The following is a 16187-nucleotide window of genomic DNA, read 5'->3' on the forward strand; positions in this document are numbered from 1 at the left end:
CTGGCCTTCAATTTAGCCTGATCCTCCATTCCTTTTTCCTTTCCCTTTCCCTTTTTCTATGAAGAAACCTTTCTGGGTCCCCACACTTAAATACTTGCCTGGTCTCCTTGCTGGCCTTAGAAGGACTAACTGGCTAGTTAGCCCTGGTGATGTGATATTTATATTGTATTTAATGTTGTTTTAAAGCTGTTTTTAAGTCATCTTAATCAGTGTTTTATATTTGTTATTAGGCGCCCTGAGCCCTGTCTCTGGAGCGGGGAGGGTAGGGTATTATTATTATTATTATTATTATTATTATTATTATTATTATTGAAATATACTCGGGTTACGGAAACGGCAGGTCCTCCTCTCGTGGTTCTCCCCGCAGCTTGCACAGTTCCCTCCTTCTCGTTGAGGCTGCTGTGGTGTGTGTGCTGCTTGAGTGCGCCACTCCTACTCGGTGTACTTCCTCCCTGTCAGATTCTGAATCGTCGGTGAAGTCTTCGTGGTGGACCCTCGGTTGGGATGGCGGGGCCAGTCATGCCTCTTGCGTCGACCTCTCGGTGGCTTTGGTTGCCAGGGCTTCCTCCAGAGCAACCTGGAACATGAGGTATTTTTTGGCGTAGAGGCATCGTTGCAACATCTCGCCCCTCAGGCCACCGGCGAGGCGGTCACAAAGCATGTTCTCCAACTCTGAGAAGTTGCACAACCGGGCGGCTTGGCAGAGGGAGGTCACAAACCCTCGGGGCTTGCCACTTTGTGTAGTAGGCATTTCGGCAAGCTACCACCGAGGGCTGTGGTGAGAAGTGCCCCTTCAGCCGTTCCATTATTGTTTTGTAAGAGACGGTAGCGACATCTCTAGGTGCAAGGAGATTTCAAAAGTCTCCTCTCCACAGACGCCGAAGAATGTCCCCCTCTTCATGGCATCGTTGGTGACTTATTTTGCTTGCAGGAGGAAGTTGAAACCGGTGGCGTACCCTTCCCAGTCTCCCGATGCTGGTTTGAATGGTGAGAAGCTGCTGTTGGTTGCCATTCTGGGTTCCTTGGGTCCTAGAGCTGAAGCCTGGATGCACAGTGCAATGCAGCGATGCGGCAGGTGGCGGTGCTGCGGTGCAGTGTGTGGTGGCAGTTAGCTCAGCAGGATCCCACCTTCGTCGCCAGTGAAATATACTCGGAGTCGAGAGTGAATTTCATTCTCTTTATTCAGCTCGCAGTAATCAAGGAGAAGAAGAGAAGAATGGCTCTTTTCCCACAACCATCTGCTGATATACATTATTTACACAATGGGCCTTGCGTGATTGTCTACTTCAGGGCTACACCTGTGGGCCAATCAGGTTGTGGATTGACTTCTGCCAGCAGCCTGATTGGCTGCTCCTGCAGGCCAATCAGGTTGCGGATTCACTTCCACCTGGAGTTGGATTCGGTGGCTCCTGCGGACCAATCAGACTGCTGATTCTGGATCCTATTCTAGGATCTAGGATTCAGCTCAGTACATACAAATTATTATTAGCCACAACCCTTCTGTGCTTACAACATCTTGTCAGTCAAACCTTCCCAAAGCAAAATGGAGAGGGTTGGGTGGAATTGGCTCAACCTTGTCTCTCTCCTTTGTCTATGAAGGCAAATTGCCACCTTTCAAATGTAGAGGAGTATTCTAAATATTTATGCAAATGAAAAATTCCAATATCTCCCTCCTGTGGAGGAAGCATTTTTAAAAATATTTTTTTAAAGACTCTTGATGTGATTTCATGAAGGGAGATAATATATAATAGTCTTGCATTTGGGAGTGTGATGGGCATTCCAGGGGTGGAGGAAGGGAGCACTGGGCTGTGAATATAAAGATGGAACCGATATCTTACATTTTCTTTCATTTACTTAAAATTCCTCTTCTCCCGGTTGCCACAGCAGAGCTCAATTTTTTCACAAGCTGCACCTGAAATTATAATTGCATCACACCAAAAGTATCTCTATAGGTGCATGGGGAAGGGAGGCTGAAATAATAATAATAATAATAATAATAATAATAATAATAATAATAATAAGCCAGTCTCTTGACCGATCCACCACAACCAGCAATTTCAAAGTATAAGAGAAAGAAAAATCCATCCCCAGTACATTAATCTCTTCAAAACCTTCCTCCAATAGAAACATCTTTGATTGAATTTTACATTCCATTTATGCCCCTCCATTAGAAATCCACTCTGTGTGCATTTGTTTTTGTGTGTTTGTGTGTGTGCAGGGGACAAAGAAGAAGTGAGCAACAAACCCTGGTCCCCCAAACTGCTTTTATCTGCCTCAGGTGCCTCACGGGGGAGGTCTCATGTAAATGCCACCAGGAAGTTGGGAGTAGTTTCCAATGAAAAACCCTGAATATAAAATCTTCACTAGTTTCCCAGCCCAGAGTCTCCTCTTTCCTGCATCTTTAGGACATTAATTCCTCAAAATTATGGCGCTCTTGATGCTCTTGTTTTCCTTGGTGGCTTTTTCTAAAGGTAAGGGAAGTTCTACAATATTAATTTACTTCATTTGATGATTGGATGACGTCCAATAATTCATTGCCATCTTTTCTCTTTCCAAGGCGTCTTCTCAGATATTCAGCTTGTATCATCTGGGCCAGGAATAGTGAGACCAGGAGAGAATCTCAACCTGCTTTGTAAAGTCACAGGTTTCTCCATCTCTACTCAGCACTATTGGTGGCATTGGATCCGTCAATCTTCTGGGAAAGGTCTGGAATGGATTGCACATATATATCTCTATAATGGAGAGAGAATATATGCCCCTTCCCTGAAGAACCGAGCAACCATTTCTTCAGATGCCTCCAAGAACGAGTTCTCCCTCCAGCTGAACTCCCTGACAGCTGCAGACTCCACTGTGTATTTCTGTGCCCGAGAAGACACAGTGACACAAAGCCTATTGGCGCCATGTTCAAAAAGTAGAAGTTCTGCTTCTATAAACATATTTGCTGTGAAAGTTTTGACAGAGCAATTCTACACAGATGATGCAGAACAACATACAAACAGCATGCCTCTTCAATCTATAACTTAATGCAGAAATTATTATAATTATACTGATGAAAACCTACAGAAGTGAAACACAATGTAAATAGACCAATGTGGATCAGTACAACACTGTACAAAATGACTTTGCTGCAGCTTTTTTTTCCTACCACCTGAAATCAATATCCAGATTTGCAAATATATGATTATTTGTTTTTTTTATTTTTATAAAATTCTGAATTGGCCACTGTGTCTTTCTTGATCATCCCACCATCCCATGGCATGGGCTGAAACCACCTCTGCAGCACATAGGACCTGGGAAACCCGGGTTCAAATCCCTACTCGTCCATGAAGCTCACTAGATGACCTTGGGTCAGTCACAGCCTTTCAGCCTAACCTACCTTACTGGGGTGTTGTAGGGAAAATATGAGGAGGGGGATATTATGTATAGCAGCTTGAATTCAATGGAAAAACTGGGATAAAATGCTGGAAATAAATATAATGAATTCCATGGGAATGGTGTTTATGTGCATGCATAACACTTATTCCCTATCACCTACCTCTCCATTGTGATGAGCAAAAGAATCAGATATGGAAAACATATGGTTAGGCAGCTCTGTTCAGCAATGGTGTGTTCTGTGGTATGTTAAAAGCAGTAATTAACTGAAAGAATAATAATTTCAAAAATCAAGATCTAATACTTGAAATGTGTTTTAGGTGCAACTACATGTTCGATGCTGTTTTGCTCTTCCCCATGTCACTAGATGGTATACCCACAAATCTATGCCAAATGTCATTTTGCAAATTAAACATCTTGCCAGAAACCAAGACTCCTGGAATTATATTCCACTTCTTCCTGTTCCCCACAAGGGGGCAGTGATGTTGTCAAGAACAGAAAATGCCAATGGAGGGAGGGGTGGTCCAGGCAGACAATATTCAACTCTCCTCTATTGATACCTTTATTTAGCTTGTTTATTGCCAAGAATAAAAAAAGGACTGCTTGCCAATGCTTGATTACGCTTAACTGATGCAAGTGAAGTTCCTTATTCATGTAGGCATTTGTATTTGCCAAGTCACACATTAGATTCATATTAATTTGCCAAGTCCCACAAGAATTGCCCTGCACTGAGAAAAGCAGATGTTTTCACCTGCCCACTATTCTGTCCCTTAAAAGGATATATAATGTGAAGGTCCCTGTGTTTCTCTTTTATAGTGAGAAGTAAATATAAATTCCCCAGGGTAACAACAGGTCAAATTGTGCATTAATAAATAAGCATACTATTCATTACAAAGACATGTAGCCATAAGCCACCAAAGTGCTGTGCTGGGTTTTTTTTAGGTTAGGGGGCATGCAAATTTTCAGAAACTGCTTCCTCCGTAAGTCTGTTAGGCGCTAACCCTGCCCCAGTTACAAAACCCTGAATTCCTGGGATCACTTTTTGCTAAACCATCTCAAATAATTCAAGAGGGGAAATGATAGTTTTGCTTCAACTTATCTTCCTTTCAACAGCATTTGGAGGTAAATCCATCTTTTCAGTTAAAGAAAACTGTTTCATTTTGAGGCCTTATCCATGGTCTCACTGATAAACGCCCCCACTCCCGGCAAACTGCTCTTTAGTGCTCCATTGGAGCAAACAGCCATCTGTGGTTCCTCCAAATTGAAATTTCTTCTTATCTATCATTAAAGAGGGGGTTTTCCCTTGGAAAGGAGTGAAACCGCTCAGACTTGTGTTGTCTAGACACAACACTAGTAGAAGTGTGGACAAGCATCTTAAAATGCCTTATTTCCAGGTGCCCAATCGGAAGTTCAGATGGTTGAGTCTGGAGGGGACATCAAAAGACCTGGGGATTCCCTCCGCCTCTCCTTTCAAACGTCTGGGTTCAGCTTCAGGAGCTACAACATGTAATGGGTGAGACAGGCTACTGGAAAGGGCCTGGAATGGGTAGCATGGATAGCTACAGATTCAGTGACAAGTTACTTGGATGCGGTGAAAGGGCACTTCACCATCTCCAGCGACAATTCAAACAAATGCAAATGAACTTGAAGCTGAGGACATGGCAGTGTATTACGGTGTTAGCGACACAGTGGTGGGAAGTGAATCTGAAGTCAAGCAAGAACCCTTTCTTGCTTACAGATGAACTCTGAGTAGGTTCAGTTGCAAGAAAGAAAATGAAATTATTTAGATAATTATGGCAATAGTTGGATCCCTCTATTTCCATTCTCACAAAGAAAGCTCCGTACATGTGAATGAAATATACCTTTAAGACACATACTTCAAACCCATCCCCCCCATTACTTATCTATCTGATGGTTTCCATCTTTGAAATCATGGAGCCTGTGTGTATGAGGGGATTCATAAGCCCATCAAGGTTAAGAGCTGTGCAAATTGTGAAATGGCAAAGAAGCAGATTTTTGCCAGGTCACCATATGCTTCCAGTCGGACATTGCAAAATGTCTCCGTTGGTGCTTTTATCCTCCTGGTTATGTAAATTTCAGAGAGAGCTTCCTCTTTAAAGCAGTCAAACACTCTCCTTACTGCTGCATATTAGGGACCACATTTTAGTCAACTCTCTCAAAGCACCAGGAAGGAAAAATGATAGCTTTGCTTCAGCTTGTTTTCTTTTCAGCAACTTTTGGAGGTAAATTTCTCATACCAGTTATCAAAGGTTGGTACATTCTGGGTGTTGTTAACATACAGCAACTTCTTAAAATGCCTTTCTTTCTAGGTGTCCAATCAGAAGTCCAGCTGGTGGAGTCTGGAGGAGATGTGAAAAGGCCTGGAGAGTCCCTTCACCTCTCCTGCCAAGTCTCTGGGTTCAACTTTGGGGATTATGGCATGGACTGGGTGAGACAGGGTCCTGGGAAGGGCTTGGAATGGGTGGCCTACATAAACTACAATTCAGGTACAATTCACTACTTGGATAAAGTGAAGGGAAGATTCACCATCTCCAGGGACAATTCCAACAGCCTCCTCTATCTGCAAATGAACAGCCTTAAACCCGAGGACACGGCTGTGTATTACTGTGCAAGAGACACAGTGAGAGGAAGTGAATCTGAAACCAGACAAAAACCCTCCTTTAATCAAAACAGAAGAGTTGCCTTCCCTCCAACATTCCACATGAAAGCAGGGACATTCTATTAGCTGCCAGAGAACAAAGAAACCTGTTAAGACAGTTTAGACCAATAGTCTGTCACCTCCGTTTCCCAGGTCCCCATTCACACAGAGACAGCCTGGTAGTCATGCAGCTGCACACCTGGGGCTCTCCTTAGGCAAACTATAATCAATTATTAGTGTAATTATTATGAATTTGTCAGTTCCTTTATCTCGCACACAGCAATCCAATGAGACTTACAACCAAAGAGACAAAGTACCCCTCATAGATACTTTAAAACCAAGAGGAAAGAGAAATACATTTAAAACACCTCGTCCCCTTCTAGGAGACCACAAATAGTTAAAGGGCAAAGGACTGGTTATAGAGGAAAGTTTTTGCCTGTTTCCTACAGATGTATAATGATGGTTCTAGGCGAGTCTCACTGAGGAGAGCATTCCACAAACAGGGAGCCATTGCAGAAAAGGCTCCTTCTCATTTTGCCATCCTCCAGACATCGTGTGGAGGAATAACATGAAAAAACGGCCTCAAATGATGATCTCATGGTCCTGATCAGATCTACAAATATTTATTTTTTTAATGTAAGTCAGTTCTCTTCTTCATTTACACCAAGGGCCATCAAACATTCTGCAATGGGCACTACACACAAGCACCACAACAAGCTACACACCATAGCTCTTCTATTGACTACTGTGAATAACTTCTTTGAAATTTCCATTGGGGAGAGAGGATACTGTGAGAAGTGTGCTCTCCCTTTCTGGTGGACACCATTGAGGGCTGGCATTCCCCTGAGTGCCACAATCTGACTTGGGATTCCCAGGCAGCACAGGAAGGCTCTCGGCCAAACTTGCTGCCTGAGTAATTTTCCTGTCCACTTGCCTAATCAGCGAATCAGGAGCAAGCGTGGGCGGCCAAGTTAAAGCTTGTTCCTCTGATAGATAATACAGGCCCGTGGCTCGTTCTGCGGCCACTTTTTGTTGTATCCCCACCCACCTACTTTCCATATTGCTATTGCATGTGGTTCTGTTCCACCTTGCTGTGTCATAGCCGATCACCGTATTGGGGGCCAGGTTGAAATTTCCCAACTCAGCCCAGTGGTTTTCCCCATCCTCATTGCAAATGTCACAACTTTGACAGTTTAGGGATTGCATAGGCGAAATCTTGTTCTGAGGGCAGGTTGTAGCCTCTGCCTTTGAAATGGAGTATCCCATTAAAGGGATCTAGGGGAGATGCTTCTGTCCAGACGCCCAGGCATGGGTGAGGGGCCACAGCACTCCCCTAGGTGCAATCCAGTGGGGAGTTACCCCTTGAGGTAGGTCAGGGACCCCCTCCTTCCTTGCTGTCCCCAAAACACAAGTTCTTTTTGCAGGAAGGGATGGGGTATATAAAATACCTATGCCAAACTTTTGTTGTCAATAAAGTTGTGGCCTGATTTCACCCAAGTATTGGTTGTTGTGTTTCTTATTCTTGGTATTGGGGAGGACCAAAAAGGATGCCTTGACATGCAAATAGGCAATGTTTATGAACATGCATATATAAGAATTCATGAGCTCCATGTTAGTGACACCTCCCCACCCCATGTAAACACAGCTTTGATATTTCTCATTTGCATAATGCGAATACAGGATTCCCCATGCTTTGCGAAGAGCAAGGACAAGGAACTATGAGAAGGTTTTGTCATGTGCTCTACTGTTCTAAATTAAGACAGGATTCTTATACATATGCTTCTCTTGTATCTTTTTAGTTAAAGCGTTTAGGAGAGAGCGTTCCACAGCCATTTCATTTCTTTGCTGAGCTGTAATCTACAGTGTTATATCATATTTAGCCTAATTTTTCTTCCACTTCATTTGACCATACCATTGCAGCCCAATTCCTCTCTACGGTTATGCAAAGAAATTGTTCCCCACCTTCGAGAGTGCAAACGCTGGGCATGCTGAAAGTGATGGAGTTTCTGAAAACCCGTGTTGCTTTTTTATCCTGAGAGTTCTACATAAAACCATCCCTGTAAAGACCTGTACAAACTGTGCAGCAGCAAAGAATGAGATTTCTGATAAAGTGCAGACATGACTCTAGTCCAGGCATCCCCAAACTTCAGCCCTCCAGATGTTTGGGACTACAATTCCCATCATCCCTGACCACTGGTCCTCTTAGCTAGGGATCATGGGAGTTGTAGGCCAAAAAATCTGGAGGGCCGCAGTTTGGGGATGCCTGCTCTAGTCCTTCACTGCCCAAAGTCTCTCTTGGTGCTTTTATACTGATGTGTATGTAAATCTTCAGAGAGAGCTTCCTCTTTAAAGCAGCCAGACAGCCTCCCTCCCTCAGCATATCTGGGACCACTTCTTGCTTAACTCTCACAAAGAATCAGACAAGGAAAATGCTAGTTTTCCTTCAACTGGTTTTCTTTTCAGCAGCTTTGGGAGGTAAATTCATTCTTCCAGTTGAAGAAAGCTGGTACATTCTGGGTGTTAATAACATGGATCCGGTCTCTCAATATGCCTTTCTTTCCAGGTGTCCAATCTGAGGTCCAGCTGGTGGAGTCTGGGGGAGATGTGAAAAGGCCTGGGGAGTCCCTCCGCCTCTCCTGCCAAGCCTCTGGCTTCAACTTTGGGAGTGCTTACATGATCTGGGTGAGACAGGCTCCTGGGAAAGGCCTGGAATGGGTGGCCTACATATATCCTCAATCTAATCACATTTACTACTTGGATAAAGTGAAGGGAAGATTCACTGTCTCCAGGGACAATTCCAACAGCCTCCTCTATCTGCAAATGAACAGCCTTAAACCTGAGGACACGGCTGTGTATTACTGTGCAAGAGACACAGTGAGAGGAAGTGAATCTGAAGCCAAGCAAAAACCCACCTTTGCCCACAGATGCTCTCTGAGTTGATTCAGCTGGAAGAGACTCATCTATTGCTGAGTGTGGAAACGCTGTGTCTGGAGGCGTTTGTAAGGACAGGGAAGCTATAATTTATGGCCTCCTTCAATGAAGTTTTGGAAGCAAGAAGGGAGAGAAGCACAGTTCATTGGACTTGATATATGTATAATAGTTGTGATCCTGCACGTAAAGAGTCGTTTTCAAAGTCTTGTGTGTGGAGTCTACTTCATTACTAGGGAACCACTAGGGTTAAACCGCTGCATCGCTCTGCATGGGTCCGAAGAAAAAAAAGCTAAAGGGGAGCAGTCACAGTGTGAAGAACAGAAACGCCATCGGCAATGACTCGAAAGGCAATGAGTTTCCTCACGGCTGTCTAATGGCAAATGCTGTTGAGGAGAAAAAGCTAATGGGGAGCACAAAATTAATTGAATGAATCACCAAATGAAGGTCAAATCTTGTTTGGGGAATAGCTACAATACAAATAATTTGGAGTCCTTGGAGAGTTGAGAAAATCAAATGAAAAGATTCCAAGAGCTCTGGCCAGGTAAAGGAATAATTTTTAGAAAGTTTTAAGTTGAGAATAATAAGACAAATGCCAGTAGCAATCCAGTTTTTAGAAATGCAGGACAAGGCCCAGTTTCGGTTTATTCTTCATCAGCTCTAGTTTCATAGTTTCAAGGTCAAAGCGTACCATTCATGTTTTTCTAAGAGTTGATACTTTCTAAAAATTATTCCTTTACCTGGCCAGAGCTCTTGGAATCTTTTCATTTGATTTTGGGAATAGCTACAGGCTTGACACTACTGCTCTCTGCCCTACTTCACTGGAAGGAAAACCCATTAATCTCTACCAAATGTAGAGATGCACATTAAGCTTCTTGTCACAAAAGCAGACCTCCCCCCTCTCTTGTTTCTCACAAGGGGGCAGTCATGGTGCAAAGATGAGAAAATGCCCCATCTGTCATGACTGAAATAAATGCTGCTCGAAGTGCAGTTGGTGATTTCATCTGTGAAGGCAATAACTTTCTCAGATGTTTCCTGGCCAAACAACTTTCTATGAGGCCCCTGAGACTTTGACTCCCTGAGGAACTTTCAAGCAATTATTTTTCTGCTCTCAGCCCAGGGGCAACAGTTTATGGGGAAGGAATCCATGGCACAATCTTATTCTCTACAAATATGGATGCCCTGTAGATTGAGGGCATGTGTAAACAAAATATTTGTAGTACAGCAGACCTTCCAACTGTCCCACTTTGAGCAGAAAATCCCAGATCTAAAGAAACCGTCCTGGCTTCTGTTTAAATGTCCCACTTCCTCAGCCACTGCCACAGTGAGGCCAAAGTCTCCTCCACAGCCGCTGTGACAAGTCATGACTGCTGACGAACTTAACATTTTAACTATTTATTTGTGCTTTTACATGGTATTTTAATTTTGTGAAATGTCCCGAGATTTTATACTGAAGAGTGATATATAACTGTAATAAAATAATATTAATATTAATAATCATCATCATTATCTCTCCCCCAACTTCACAATGGCTACCCCTAGGATGAAAGGTGTGGGTCTCCCAAAACATTTGGATGAGTTTCCCCACCCCTGTCCAATGGCAAATGCTGGTGAGGAGGACTCCTTCTTAATTCACCCAGACGACCTCAGCGCTCCTGCGACATCCTTAGCAACAGCCCTTATGTGCTTACGACGTCTTATCAGTCAAACCTTCCCAAAGCAAAAGGGAGAGGGGTGGGTGGAATTGGCTCAACTTTCTTTCCTTTGCCTATGAAGGTAAATTGCCACCTTTCTAATGGAGAGAACTATTCTAACTATTTATGCAAAGGAAACTCTCCAATATCTCCCTCCTTGCAGAGGAAGATTTTTTTTAAAAAAAAAGACTCCTGTTGTGATTTCATGAGGGGAGAAAAATTTATAATGGTGTTCCATTTGGGAGTGTGGTGGGAATTCAAGGGGTGGGAGGAAGGGTGGACTGGGCTGTGAATATAAAGACGGAACCGATATCTTACATTTTCTTTTATTTAATTAAAATTCCTCTTCTCAAGGTTGCCACCGCAGAGCTCCATCCCAGTCCAATTTTTTCTCAAGCTGCACCTGAAATTATAATTGTATCATACCAGCAGCATCTCTCTAGGTGCATGGGGAAGTGAGGCTGAAATAATAATAATAATAATAATAATAATAATAATAATAATAATAATAATAATAATAAGCCAGCAGTTTTAAAGTATAAGAGAAAGAAAAATCCATCCCCAGTACATTAATCTCTTCCAAACCTTCCTCCAATATAAATGCCTTTGATTGAATTTTACATTCCATTTATGCCCCTCCATTAGAACTCCACTCTGTGTGCATTTTTCTTTTTGTGTTTGTGTGTGTGCAGGGGACAAAGAGGAAGCGAGCAACAAACCCTGGTCCCCCAAATGGCTTTTATCTACCTCAGGTGCCTCACTGGGGAGGTCTCATGTAAATGCCACCAGGAAGTTGGGAGTGGTTTCCAATGAAAAGCCCTGAATATAAAATCTTCACTCGTTTCCCAGCCCAGAGTCTCCTCTTTCCTGCATCTTTAGGACATTAATTCCTCAATATTATGGCGCTCTTGCTGCTCTTGTTTTCCTTTTTGGCTTTATCTAAAGGTAAGGGAAGTTCTACAATAATAATTTACTTCATGGGCCATTAGATGACGTCCAATCATTCATTGCCATATTTTCTATTTCCAAGGGGTCTTCTCAGACATTCAGCTTGTATCATCTGGACCAGGAATAGCGAGACCAGGAGAGAATCTCAACCTGCTTTGTAAAGTCACAGGTTTCTCCATCTCTACTCAGTACTATGTGTGGCACTGGATCCGTCAAGCTCCTGGGAAAGGTCTGGAATGGATTGCATGGATACATCCCTATGATGGAGTCACAATATATGCCCCTTCTCTGAAGAACCGAGCAAGCATTTCTTCAGATGCCTCAAAGAATGAGTTCTCCCTCCAGCTGAACTCCCTGACAGCTGCAGACTCCGCTGTGTATTTCTGTGCCCGAGAAGACACAGTGAGACAAAGCCTATTGGGCCCTGTTCAAAAAGTAGAAGTCCTGCTTCTATAAACACATACACTGTGAAAGTTTTGACAGAGCAATTCTACATTCCACAGATGATGCAGAACAACATCCAAACTGCCTGCCTCTTCAATCTGTAACTTAATGCAGAAATGATTATACTGGTGGAAAAACCTACAGAAGTGACACTAAATGGACCTAAACCAATGTGGATCAGTACAACACTGTACAAAATGACTTTGCTGCATCATAGTTGGAAAACATATGATTGGGAAGGCCTGTTCAACAATGGTGTGTTCTGTGGTATGTTAACTGGTGAATTAACTGAAATACTGTAATTAAAACTTTAAAACATCAAGATCTGATACTTGAAATGTGTTTTTGGTGCAAGTACATGTTCAGTGCTATTTTCTCTTCCCAATGTCATTAAAGCACAGCCACAAACCTTTGTCAAATGTCATTTTGCTAATTAATCATCTAGTCCAGGCATTCCCAAACTGCAGCCCTCCAGATGTTTGGCCTACAACTCCCACGATCCCTAGCTAACAGGACGAAGATGGGAATTGTAGCCCAAAACATCTGGAGGGCCGAAGTTTGGGGGTGCCTGATCTAGTCAGAAACCAAGATCCACATTCCACCTCTTCCTGTTCCCCACAAGGGGGCAGTCATGGTGTGAAGAACAGAAAATGCCATCAGCAGTGACTGTAATGCCAATGAGTTTCCCCATCCCTGTGCAAAGTCAAATGCTGGCGTGGACTCCTTCTTAATTCACCCAGGCAACCTCCGTGGTCCTGCTACTTCCTTAGCCACACCCCTTCTGTGCTTACAACTTCTGGTCAGTCAAACCTCACCAAGCCAAAGGGGGAGGGGTGGGTGGAATTGGCTCAACTTTGTCTCTTTTTTATTTTTGCTTAATGGTTAATCTAAACTTTCCCTTCTCCTGCTTCACTTGAACGTACCATTCCGGCACAATTCCTCCCCGCAAGAATGTCAAGAAATTGTTCACTAGGAGTAGATGGCATGCTCAATTGGTCCCTGTTTTCAAATGTTTGTGTATTCATTTTATCCTTAGAAAGATATATATTTTCACCCTTATTCAGAAGCACTGAAGTTGTACGTTAATGAGGAAGCAGACTTTTATATAGACTAGATATGCCTACAGTCAGAGACCGCCTGAAGTCTCTGTTGCTGCTTTTCTCCTGCTGGGTATGCAAATTTTCAGAGAGAGACACCTATTTAAGACAGTCAGACGCCCTCCTGGCACTATGGACATTGAATACCTGAGCCCACTTTTCGCTCAGCTCTCTAGCATTAGATAAGGAAGATGATAGTTTTGCTACAACTTGTTTTATTTTCTGCAGCTTTTGGAGGTAAGTTCATCCGTTCTCAAATCAAGACTCTTGGGACACTCTGAGTGTTAATAACATGCAGCAGTTATGCTAAAATGCCTTTCTTTTTAGGTGCCCAATCTGGAGTTCTGCTGGTTGAGTCTGGAGGGGATGTCAAGAGGCCTGGGGAGTCCCTCCACCTTTCCTGTCAAGCCTCTGGGTTCACCTTCAGCAGCTACTACATGTCATGGGTGAAGCAGGCTCCTGGAAAGGGTCTGGAATGGGTGGGAGACATAAATACAGATGCATCTGCCAAACGCTACTCAGATCAAGTCAAGGGAAGGTTCACCATCTCCAGGGACAATTCCAATAGCCTCACCTATCTGCAAATGAACAACCTGAAGCCTGGCGACACGGCTGTGTATTACTGTGCTAGAGACACAGTGAGAGGAAGTGAATCTGAAGCCAGGCAAAAACCTCCCTTTGCTCACAGATGTTCTCTGCAAGCTGCAAGAGACTGGAGAAAAGTGTTCAGATAACTGGAACAAAAAGTCTGACCACTACATTTCCAGCTTTCCCATTCACACAGCGAAAGCTACACTACCATAGACCGACATATTTGAGGTATTTTTTTCTGTGCGAGCTAAAACGATCACACCAAGGTCAGGAGCAATTTCGCTTTCCATGGTGCTGCTCTTCCTCCACCATGGACCCGAGAAGGGAAGGGTGTTCCATATAGGAAACACTAAACTTTCATCTCTCTCTGCCTGTTGGCAAGCTTCCAAATCCCCGTTTTTCACATACATTTCTATAGAACACTCATTACAGCACCCAACTCTGCAGACAAATTGCATGTACGGGAAATAATCCTCAGCCATGTAAGGAATAGTACTGCACTTTTCTTCCCACCATTCCCTTGTTTCAGGTAGGCGAAACCAAAGGTAAGCTCTGAGTCAGCTCATGTCTCACAAGAGGACAGGCATGGTCTGAAGAACACAAGATGACACCACCCTTGACTGATACAAAATGGTTCTCCAAATACCATTGGTTGAGATCAAGCCGGCTCCTGCGCTGTACTACTTTCCCTGCATTTTATGAACGGTCCAAATATACCTATATACTAGACAAGATTATATGGAATTGTAGTTCCCTGCAAATTTATTGATATATCTTCTCTCTCCAACATCCTGTTCCACTGTCCTGCAATCATACTGAGACATAGAAAAAGAGGAAACTGATTCTGAACAAATGTTTTATGGTTCAGATGTTGCTGAGGAAATGCACTCAAAAGTGTGGGATAATAATCAGTTAATGGTGAGATGCACTGTGTAACTAAGGGACGCGGGTGGCACTGTGGGTTAAACCACAGAGCTTAGGGCTTGCCGATCAGAAGGTCAAATCCCCGCAACGGGGTGAGCTACCGTTGCTTGGTCCCTGCTCCTGCCAACCTAGCAGTTGGAAAGCATGTCAAAGTGCAAGTAGATAAATAGGTACCGCTATACCGGGAAGGTAAACGGCATTTCCGTGTGCTGCCCTGGTTCGCCAAAAGTGGCTTTGTCATGCTGGCCACATGACCTGGAAGCTGTACGCCGGCTCCCTCACCCAATAACGCGAGATGAGTGCCGCAACCCCAGAGTCTGTCACGACTGGACCTAATGGTCAGGGGTCCCTTTACCTTTATTGTATAACTTGATGTATAAGCTTCCTCTCATATGTCATACCCTTTCAATTCCCCAGAGTTGCCATGTGTTATTAATACCTCCCCCTTCATAAGCTGATTTATTCATGCAAATTATTAAGCACTCCCACTTCCTACTTACATCCTTAAAACATTTCACCTCACAGAGACTTCCTGGCACGACACACAAAGTCCCTCAGAGATCCATCCCATATTGCCACTATGCCATCCTTCTGGCAAATAATCATAGCATTGGTTCTCTCCTCCCCATGTGTGTGGAGTTTTATATTTTGATTCTTGCTCATTTTAGCTTCAGGTTCGATTTGATAATTGCCTTACCAATTTCTGCTTTTTCTCCCCTCAACCAGGTGTGCTCTCACAGGTGGTTCTGACCCAGTTGTTGGATCCTGTTTTGAAAAAACCTGGGGAATCCCATAGACTGAGCTGTGCCACCACTGGTTTTGATATTAACAGCTACTATATGGCCTGGATCAGACAGAAACCTGGCAAAGGATTGGAATGGCTCCTTAGGTATTATGATAGTCGTTCTGGGAGCAGTGATTATTCCCCTGTAATCCAAGGGCGATTTACAGCCTCTAAGGGTGGCTACAATTTCTATCTGCAAATGAACAGCCTGAAAACAGAAGACACAGCCGTTTATTACTGTGCAAGAGACACAGTGAGAGACATCCCAGGAGACCCAAGACAAAAACCCTTCACTGCATTAACTTTAGCACAGATTTCCTGGAGGGGACAGAAGAGAACCACAAACCAGAAACCAGGGCTAGTTAGTGAAGCCAAGGGAGCCACATAGTTGCCTAAGGTAGAGGCAAATTATAGCAGTAGGGATCCAAGGGAGGGAGGCCCCACTGGTGGCAATAGGTTTCGAACGCAGAACCCTGAGGTACCCTGGAGACAAGTCCAATTTGGACACTGGGGGTTTACTCCCGTTTGTATAGAAGCACAGGGAGAGCCTCTGTTGTTAAAGCAGTGAGGGGTGGGAAACGGGGACTCTCTCACAGCGATCATCTCACGTTATTGGCTGTGTACAGCTTCCAGGTCATGTGGCCAGAATGACAAAGCCATTTCTGGCGAACCAGAGCAGCACACAGCAACGCTGTTTACCTTCCCGCTGTAGCGGTACCTATGTATCTACTTGCAATTTGACGTGC

The 16187-nt window shown here is 43.7% G+C and overlaps 1 pseudogene; it reads right to left on the bottom strand.

The window, feature by feature from the left end:
* Positions 1-306: 306 nt before the first annotated feature.
* Positions 307-1012, bottom strand: LOC148684104 (uncharacterized; annotated as a pseudogene).
* Positions 1013-16187: the final 15175 nt, after the last annotated feature.

This window comes from Zootoca vivipara, chromosome 12 (genome assembly GCF_965207765.1).
Source record: "Zootoca vivipara chromosome 12, rZooViv2.hap1.1, whole genome shotgun sequence".
Lineage (NCBI taxonomy): Eukaryota > Metazoa > Chordata > Lepidosauria > Squamata > Lacertidae > Zootoca > Zootoca vivipara.